This window comes from Zonotrichia albicollis, chromosome 5, assembly GCF_047830755.1.
Source record: "Zonotrichia albicollis isolate bZonAlb1 chromosome 5, bZonAlb1.hap1, whole genome shotgun sequence".
Taxonomy (NCBI): Eukaryota; Metazoa; Chordata; class Aves; order Passeriformes; family Passerellidae; genus Zonotrichia; species Zonotrichia albicollis.
The window spans coordinates 45,522,616-45,532,344 of NC_133823.1; the positions used below are offsets into that span (position 1 = coordinate 45,522,616).

General features: G+C 39.4%; 1 pseudogene; it reads right to left on the reverse strand.

The window, feature by feature from the left end:
* Positions 1–7,437: 7,437 nt before the first annotated feature.
* LOC113459648 (U5 spliceosomal RNA) lies at positions 7,438–7,558 on the reverse strand (annotated as a pseudogene).
* Between the last annotated feature and the right edge of the window lie 2,171 nt (positions 7,559–9,729).

Here is a 9,729-nt window from a genome sequence, read left to right on the forward strand (position 1 = left end):
GATAATGTCAGTAGGACGAGTTATAGTCCCAGCCCTATTTTCTGCTTTCCCATTAAAGAAACATCTGCCTTTTCAGCTATTTTTAACCATTGACAAGGACAGACCTAGAGTCCTGCTTCACAGAAAGCAAACACAGCTGTAGTGTGCCGAGTCCTTGCCACAAAATAAAGAAATGAAAAGTCAGTAGCTCGTGCAAGGCAAACTACCCTGTGCTCCCATCACGAGTAAGCACTACCCTGCAACTGTAAAACTATAAGCACTGCTAAACTTGAAGTTCATTTCAAAGGCTGATAAATATGATGCAAGTAAGCTTTTTTTTTTTTTCTTCCCTACATAGTTGGAAACCTAGAGATATTACCATAGGAGGAGGAACAGGCACTGTCTAGACCCATTTCCAGTAGCTTATAAATATCTATGCTCATGATTCCCAGGAGTTATCTTTTTTTTTTTGAGAGCAGCTGAAGGTGAAAAAACTGGAGTTGTAATCACTGCAAACTTGGACTTTGAGAATGCGTTTTTCTGATAGACAATTTCAAAGAAATGCACGAACTTTTTTGAAACACATTTATTTTAAAATACTTCAGAAATATTATTACAAGCCCAGGTGGCTAATGCAGCTAACAGATGTGCAATTTTGTCTGGGGATTACAAAAAATGCAGTGTATTAAATTGTGTCATATGGCAGATGGGTAGGAGCTCTGTGGAGTGTTCGGTTGATTACTCCATAGTTTCTGCAGTCAGAGGAAAAGCCCCAGCCTGCGTTTTTGCATATGCACAGTTAATGGAGAGTGCCAGTTTGCATTTGTTAAAGTAAGGGTATTGAAACAAAAGATCTCAGGGCTTCTTCAAGATTATCTAGTCTGTATTGGTTGAGGGTAAACATTGTATTCTTGTGTCACAGAAAAGAAATGAAATAATGATACAAGGCTTTCTAGCTAACCAGCTACTTCCTCTGATAAAAGTGGGGCTTATATCTGAGAATTTCATCTGCTCTACCCAAATAGCCCTTTGAACTTTCTTTATTAGCTGTAATTACATTACAACAGTTTTATGAAGATTCAAACAATGCTTATGATTTTAGAACAGCTTCCATGCCTAAATGGAAAAGCTCTTACAAATCTAATTTCCTATTCCATTTACAGAGGTCTGCTGCTTGGTGACTCATAATCTTCCTATGAGTTGCAGCAGTCTAGAGAAAGAGCAAGCAGTTTATGTTGATTCAACAAAACAATTACCTTAAAAAGAACAACCTGTTTTTCCTGCTAATGTAATTTTTCTGCAACAGGGATTACACATCAGTATGTGTAAAATCAAACAATACAAAAAGTAGAAAAAGCATAGAACTTTACTGCCAAAAATAACACATATTCATAATAACTTAAAAAATGATCATGACTACGTATTGATTGGACTTTTGATTTCAGTCCAAAATAGTTTTATGCATTTTGTCATTAAAAGCTGAATAAGATTATCCTGAAACCACCAACACATTTTATGTGAAAAATTTGATACACTTAATGTAATTATTCCATTTATAATTGCAAGAAAGTGATGAAAAGTTGAATAATATTTTTCTCATCCATTACTCTAGCGATTGAAAAGTGGCACATTATAAATGGAGCTGAGTAGGAATATGAGCATAAAAACGCCTGCCATCTAACACTTTCTGTATAAGATCCTGCATTCAATTATCTACCAGTTTGTCAAATTTCAGCTGTTGCTGCTAAAATTTTCCATGTCAGCAAATGCACTTCAGACAGAATTTATTTTAGAAAGTTTCTTTAAAAAAGTTTCCAACAATATCAGCAAGGACTAGTAATTGGTCTGTGTTCCATTGAGACCAAGACTCTGTGGAATAAGGCCTTCCAATATATTCCTGTTTTGACCAAGGAAAGCAGCTGTTTCAAATAATGCCTACTAAAGAATGGTCAACTTACTAACCTGCAAAAAAAAATCCTTACTGTTTTTCATGTATTCAGTGCTCCTCCTTCTGAAGAATGTGCAAAGTGACTCTGAAATAGAATTTTTTACTTATTGAAATTATAACTTATGATTGCTATGAGCAATGGGTCTATGAGAATGCCTGTTCCACTGCCCTAAGTGTGGCTGTTGCTGGAGCCCAGGAGAAAGCACGGCAGCCTCTGAAATGGGGAAATGCAGCCTTTCAAGGCAAAAGACCTAGATGAGTGAGAAGTGTGCTGGGAGAGGGAAACACACAGTGAAACTAGGACAGCAAGGCTGAAAATAGTGAACACATGCAAAGAGATGAATAAAGGATGCAAAGAGTTGAATAAAGATCTGCAGATGAGAGTATGGCATTCAGGGTTATAGAGAGAGAGCCTCTAAGAGGTTCCGAAGAGGACTGGATAGGAACAAGCTAAAGGGACAGGGAGGCGCAGGCCTAGGGGAGGGCAAAGCATCTCTCCAAGTGCAAAAATGGACCCACAGATGCCAGAGACACAGCAGCCATCAAAGCTGGAAAATCCTCTGCTAAGTTGTGGCTCTCATCCTCCACTGGTACTGGTTCATACAGGGCATGAAGACTGTAATGTTTATCAGCTGCTGCCCCAGCCACAGGAGCTCTGCTCTGAACATTCAAACCCTGCTCATGTGTCTCATGGCATTTATAGTTTTCTTTTATGTCTGTAATTTCATTGCCCTTTATGTCCTGATTAGTAAAAGGAGAACAATCCTACCCTCTCATCTCACAGTTGGATTGGAAAATGATATGTTTTCTGCACTCGGAGTAGGGTCTGAACAGTTGGCAGTAAATAAAGCAAAAGACCACAGGTTGACAGAGAGGCTGGCAGGAAAAAGAAATAAGTACTGACACAGGCTGTTCTTCCCTTCAGTGCATCCAATGAGGCAGAAATCTGTGAAATAGAAAGTAGGTGATTGTTCAGTAAAAAGCCCTGCAATGGGAAAGGGTGTCCACAAAGGCTAACTTTAGTAGTGGAGATTTTAACCTCCAGGCCTGTCATCAGCTGACAGAGACAGCTCCTTTGGGAGAAGATTTATATGCCTTAAAATGGGCTTTTATTCTAGAATTGCTCTTCAGAAAAGTTTGCCTCTCCCCCTCAGATGAGGAGGGACTTAGAAGAGGTAGCACCTCTCAAGCTCATCTATGCTTTGTGAATTTTCCTCTGTGCCATACTGCAAGTGTACAAACTAGTTCTGCAGGAAAAAGAACCATCAATTATTAAAAACAAGAGAAAACAACCCCACCAGTAACATTGAAATAAATCTTTTAATGGTTCTTCTTCCATAAATGCTCTGTGAATTTTAATGATACAGGAAGTTTGAAGAGCTGTCTCTGTTTCTAAGCTTAGCTGAGACAAGTGCATGATTGGAAACAGCATGAAAACTCCCTAAAGGATTGATTTTCAAGTGAAAGACTAATTAATTTATTTGCAAAAGAAGCTCAACACTTCCTAAAACTTTGGATAAAGCAATATCATTCTTTATATATAATGGTGTTTGAATTCTTCTTTATGTACAAACCCATCTAGAAATAAGAAAAAATCTTAATTTAGTATTTTGATATTCAACAGCGGAAGTTTTGAATATGTTTGAACAGCTTCAGGGAGAGAGCTGAAAGCATCAAACTGACATCTTTTATCTGCAAGCTATTTTCCACACACAGCTCAGCAGAGAAACTGGAGACATGCTTGAGACAAACAGGAAGCTGGCAAAAACCAGACCGAACAGGAGCTAATCCTGCTACAAGGCAGGTGGCAAAAGGCAGAGGGGCAGCTCTGCAGTTCGTGGCACAGGGATACCATAATATGGCTTCAGGGAGGAAACCACTGAAGAGGCTTTGAAAAAACTGGCATGGTCAAATTGCAATTTCACCCAGTTTGCAACATGCAAGCACAGGTTTTTACCAGTATAGGGAAAAAGCAGTTTGGACAATTAAATTCAGCAGATATATTGAGGTAATTGTAGTTTCCTGGCTTACAGTTTCAACATGGGGAGGAGAATTTTTGAGTGAAGCTCCTTGGATTGTTTTTGAGTACATTGTGCACTATGACAAAGCTGCTTCTCTGGTCTCACTAACTCCTTGCTGTACTATTGGTGAACATATTCTATGGCAAGGGTCTTCCTTTGAGATGGTGTGGAGGGGAGCTTATCCAGGCACTGCTGCTTTTCCAAGTAGTTAGGAGGAGGAAAGTCTCACTCGCTGAACTACAAGAATAATTGAGTATTTAGGAAGAGGATTGCTGTTCTGATTCTATGTACATCTCAAGTCCATGGCTCCATAAACAGTGAACTATTCAACCCGTATGAGGGCCTGTAAAGCCCCCGCAGTATGAGCAGGAGGATGAAGCTCTCCGTTAACTCCTTTTTCACCCTCTGTTGCTGCAGATTTGGAATTGACTGAACCAGATCTGCAGGCTCTAACCTTTTCCAGCAACAGCATCACAAAGGAGTGATAGCAAGCTGAGCTATGGATACCAAGCCAAGGACTCACCATATGGTGTTTTTGTTACACACAAGGGGAAGGATTGCTTTAAAGACCAAGGGCCGAATTCATCCCTGGTATAAGACTACTAAGTTCAGTGGTGTTAGATCAAGCATAAAGTCAACAGCACACTAATTCTATGTGATGGGGAACAGAAGTCAAGGTTGTTTTTTTAATAGCCCAAGGATGTCTATAAGGTAAACTCAGTTGAGCCAAGGGGGTTTTTTTATGTCTAGCTGACATCTGTTCTCAGAAAGCCTGCAGCACACTGCAACGGTTTCCCAACGTTTTTCCTCTCTATAAACACTGTGAACTTCTGTGACAGCCAGAGATGGTGAAAATGCATGTTTCATACAAAAATGGGCACCACAAATGACCTAGGAGATAGTATGCTAAAATACCCTGACACTGCTTTAGTGATTCTGTATTCAAGAAAGAAATACAAGAAACTATTCAAACAGTTGTTTGTTTGTTAATGGTTGTTGAAATGTATTGACACATGGCAGCCAATGAATTTTAGCCATTGTTATCACCATGCACATTAAAGAAATTAGACTGGAGACAATACACTGTGAGCTAACCAAACTACTGACAGTCTAAGCCCCTCTTTTACATTTTTCAGAGCATTTGATGTGCAGATCAATTAAAGGGCTTACTTCAAGTCATCTTCTACTAGCACAGCAGCTCTGACATGCAGAACCCCCATCATGCAGACATTCAGTAAAGTGCACGTTGGTACACTTTTATCTTTACAGCATGTTATCTCATTTTTACAGGGAGACGTTACCAGAATGAATTGGCTGAAATGCAAAAAGTAATTGAGGAACCTGGCTTTTAAACTTCATGAGCTATTAAATAGATGGGGAAAAAATTGGTTGTTAACATGAGTCAGACTGTCTAACCTGTCTGCTGCTGTGGGTTAACTTTGCAATACCTGAGAGAGATTTTAGAGGATATTTTTGAAGCCTGGGATAATGGCTGGTGAAGTTGGACTCAAGGTAATGTAAATCAGCACTTATTTAACAGAAGACAGGTAACAACTATAAATCCAAAACAAATGTAGCTGGAATCAGGCCAAATATATATTTTCATATAACAGGAGATATTACATAGGTATTTTAGAACTGAATTCAAGCAGGAAAGTGAGAAGAAAAATTATGTGGATAAACTTCCTACTATATCAATTAGACCCATCTGTGGAATCAATTTTTTATTGACAAAGCAAAAACAGCTGCAATACACGTTTCAAGAAGTATAGGTTGTCTCATGACTCTGGCTGTTGTGAAGTGGCAGAGTGAGTACACAAACCTGAGAGATGAGTTTAACAATGATCACTCTCATAGGCTCCTGTGGGCGATGAAAACTGATCCTGGTGGATATAAATTATTCATGCCTTACCTATATTATTGATTCTGGTCGTAAACTCAATGTAACCAGAAAAGATAGCACTGACTGAGGAGAGAAAGGGGATACCCTAAAGATGCTGTCTGGTAGAGCAGGACATGCTGCTACTGTAAGGAGTGAGGCCAAAGGATGTCAGCAGGAAGAGAGTTTTCATTAAAAAGCCTGATATTTTGCTGGGAAAATGAGAAATTCAAAAGCATTTTCACTGTTAGTGCTTACTTTGCAATTACCAGGGATCTTTTATACTCAACTTCTGGCTGACCACCCATGGCAAGAAACAATTAGTAGAGCTGCCTTTCTCTGAACCTAGCAGTCTCCTAACACCCTCTTTAATATGGATATTGATAGTCCAGCTATAGATTGCTTGATCCTCTGGAGTTCCATTGCTCCCATCTGCCACTGTAGAAGCCCCACACTGTCCCTTCCCATTTTCCTGGAGCTGTTTTATTCTCACAAGCTCCCCTCCAGAAGGTGGCTGTGACTCCCATTTACTGGACCTACCTGACTGGCATCCACAGGCCACCTTTCTCAACTCAAAGATGACAGGGAACATCCCCTTTATCCTAGATTTCTTAAGTGTTTAGCAGATACTTTTACCCATGGGGAAATACCTGTGAGGTGCAGGACCCAGGCAGGCCATGCCATATTGCTAGTTGAGACTGAGAAGGATTTGCTGTAGCAGCAGACTTGTACTGACAGCATTTGTATCTGTTTGCAGCTTTTGCCCTGTGGAATGGGAAAATGCAGTCTTTCAAGGCAAAAGTCCTTAGTCTTTCAACTTTCTCCCCATGCTTGGCCACTGGTGAAAGGCAATCATTCACCTGTTCATGCCACAGGCAGGCTTCTTCTGCAACCCACCCAGTACCACTGATAAATTCAAACACTCTGCATAGGAATGGGTCTGGACAGACACATCCTTTCAGAGGGCTCCATTTGGTTACATACACTGCTAATAATCACAGGGTTTGACCCTGTAAAAATCATTATTAACAAAAAAAAACCCTGTAAAAACAACCAACAGAAACACAACAAACAACTGAAACACCATTAGCAGGAGAAAACCTGCAACCCTGCCAGTTTGCCCTGCCTGCAGGAACTACTGTGCAAAGTGCTGTGCCATGCCCTGAGAGCTGTGCCACACCCTGAGAGCTGTGCCACGCCCTCAGAGATGTGCCATGCCCTGATATGTGCCATGCCCTCAGAGCCGTGCCACACCCTCAGAGCTGTGCCACGCCCTCAGAGCTGTGCCATGCCCTGATATGTGCCACGTCCTCAGAGCTGTGCCGTGCCCTCTCGATGTGCCACGCCCTCAGAAATGGGCCATGCCCTCTCGATGTGCCACGCCCTCACAGCTGTGCCACGCCCTCAGAGATGTGCCACACCCTCAGAAATATTCCACGCCCTCAGAAATGTGCCACACCCTCAGAGATGTGCCACGCCCTCAGAAATGTGCCACACCCTCAGGGATGTGCCACGCCCCTGTTTGTCCCTCCTGACTCACTCCTGTTTGCCCCGCTCTGGGTCCCTGTGCTTCCTGGAGGCCTCTCTTAATCACCCAGAGGAGAGCCCTGCCCTACACCTGTGTTGCTAATGAGAAAAATGAAAATTCTTGGCACTTGTGCCTGTTCGTCTCTATGGAAATCTTTAGTAAAAGGCAAAAGATTTATACAATCTGAAGAGAAACCAGAGTATTAATTAAGGTAAGTATTTCCTGTTAAAGCCAGGACATGAGGACTATGAGTTTACAGTAGCATTATATTTTTATAGCATCTGTATCTAGAAAAATGTAGAAACAGATTAAGAAATTGAACAAAGAGTTGTCATCACCCTACACATGAAGCTGCTTTGGAGTCACCTTTTCACTTACTTCTTTCTTTTATCATGAATCCTCTGACCCAGATTCAGCCATCTGAGGAATCTGGAAGGGAAATTTGATGGAAAACATTCCCTTCAAACTGAAGAGGGATTATCAGTCAGGGTGGAAAATGTGAATACCTCTATCCTTTCTAGCAATGGGTAGCTGCTATATCTCCTTCTTCTACTTTTAGAGTCAGCAATATATGGTCATGATTTAAGCACCTCTTTCTTGCAAATTTCTTTTGTGATGCTACAAATTAAAAGTAACCTCATATTAAGATGCAATCTGCTATTCATTGTTGGCCCATATGAAAGGATTGTTTAGGTACCTAGAAATTTCTATGTGTTTAAATATGTGATTTGCCAGTTTTATTGTTTATCATGTCTGCTTCTGATTCCCATCTTAATAGTGTACACCCTTCTAATGAATTATGCTTTTATATATATATATATATATATCTATTTCTTTTTTTTTACTAAGCCCTTTTTAATTCACTGAAGAAATTGTATTCAGTAACAACTGAAAAAATGTCATTTGATTAGTCCTTATCAGTGAGAGAGGTTAAGACATAGACATTTTATCAGTCCATTATTAAGCTGTGAGCATTCTGTTTAATTCAGCTTGTTTGTCTGACAAACCCCTTGCAGACAAACACCTCATTCTTGATTACATAAAGAAAATACTTTTACTGTAAGGCCATCATTTGACATCCAGTTGTGCTGGTTTTGGCTGGGGTAGAGTTAATTTTCTTCACAGTGGCTAGTATGTTCTGCCTACTGTCAATTTAAAATAGAAGTGTCTGTGTCCATTTACACTTTCTAGATGTAGAAACTATGGCATGGTGCTATTTTGATCAAATGTCTTGAAAATGAATGGAAAAAGGCAGTGGAGTCAGATATCTTCATAATTAACTGAGAAACTGAATCCTTTTCATAGGTTTATGTCTACTGATAGTCATTGGTACTGGAGCATTTAATCATGACCTAAATCTTTTTAGCTTCTTAGCTCTGGCTAGAGAATGAATTTACATTACCAAGAGAGAAAAAAAAAAAAGGAAACAAAAAAAAAAGAGAAATTAAGCAGATGATAAAAAGTGCAGTGGAATTAATGAACTATACTCAGGTGCAAATTAGTGCAATATATGTACCTTCAACAAAATCTATTTTGTCCTTTGCATAATTGCTTTTGCTTCTGTACTCTGTATAATAAACTAGGTACTAGGTGAGGAAAAACAAGTGGCACACATTTACACATGCTATGTCTGTTCTCTGGTTATGGTTTAAAAAGTGGCAAATGTTCTGCTTCAAAAGATTATGCCAATTAAAATGGCATTTCTTTAAATGGAAATCTGAAAGAAAAAGCAACATAAATCTTTTTCTGGAAGAAGGAAAGAAGTCTTTTCTTCAGTCTTTGCTTAGTTTATTTTAAATATAGCTGTGGCTGCTCAGACTTTTGTTCTACATGAGGGGTGAATTTTGGAAAATAATGACGATATTTTTGCTTTTTATATTCCTTCTTTTGTCTTCAGTCATTGTATTGGGAAACATGTATGTGATCAAATGTGCATGGAAATGTTACCTAGGTGAGTTCACATTATAAAAATAACCCAACCCAACACTTATTACAATATTATCAAACCCAGCTATGCTTAGATTCAGGCAAATTGTGCATCATTCAACATCATAGTCTACCTTAAACTGCAGCTTTTGTTTCTGTTAATTTGTAGTTGAATAATTTTTGTTGTTATTTCAATACCAGTTATGAAAGTTGCCTCCATTAGCACTGTTTTTCAGTGTTATCTGCATTTTCATTTTCTATTTTCTTTCTACAGTTAACCATACAGTGTTTACTGCAAATTGTGTCTCTTCCCTCATACTCTTATAAGTCACAAATTCCCTGAAATTTTTTCTTCTTGAAAGACCTCAGTGTATCAAAGAACATCTGTATATTGGGAAAAGCCATCTTCCCAAGATATTTGTTGGCAAAGGCACAATTTCTATTGATA